Source organism: Arachis ipaensis, chromosome B03 (assembly GCF_000816755.2).
Source record: "Arachis ipaensis cultivar K30076 chromosome B03, Araip1.1, whole genome shotgun sequence".
NCBI lineage: Eukaryota > Viridiplantae > Streptophyta > Magnoliopsida > Fabales > Fabaceae > Arachis > Arachis ipaensis.
The window spans coordinates 117,254,202-117,255,011 of record NC_029787.2 but is presented as its reverse complement, the minus strand read 5'-3'; positions in this window follow the sequence as shown (position 1 = coordinate 117,255,011).

Genomic DNA, 810 nt, shown 5'->3' with positions numbered 1-810 from the left:
CCGCATATTCGCGTATCCGCAAAAATAAAGAAATAAATAAGTAAATATTTTTTTATGTTTTATTTCAACTAATAATTATCATATATGTTATATTATTTTAATTTATTATTTAAGAAAAATATGTTTAATATTATTTTAAGAGTAAACATATTTAAAAGAATAGAAAAAATAGTTTTTATTGATATTTTTTTAATAAAAATAAGCTTTTAAAAATATTTTTGTGTTTTGCGGATATATCCGATATCCAATCCGATCTAAGCTTAAAAATTACGGATATTTAATCCGATTTGATCCGATAATTTTAGTGCTGATCAGCTCGAAATTTTGACAATATCCAATCTGATTTAATCCGCATTCACCCTCGATAGAATCACTTAATCAGAATGAATAAGAATAGAAGAACCATTTTTTTTGGGGTCAGATAGAAGAACGATTCTGAACCACCCCCCATCCCCCACAAAAAACCACCAAAAAAGTTCAAAGGCACGCCAACAAATAAGTGTAGAAGAACGATAAATTCATGGATCCATGGCCCATCAAGTATGTTTTTTGACGGTGAAAAGACAAAAGAGCCTTGTCCATAAAATGGGAATAATACTAATAAAAAAAAAAAAAAGGGAATAATGCCGGTCACCCAGACCAAGTCGATTACTGTAGTACTTGACATTGAAAATACGCTCGGGAATGGACCAGGCTCCTACCAGAACAAGAACAATAATTACAGAACTCTTCTTTGAGTGAACGACGTTGATGAATGAGATTTTTTTGAAATTTGCTCCATTAACCAGATAGTTTTTAAAAAATCATGTA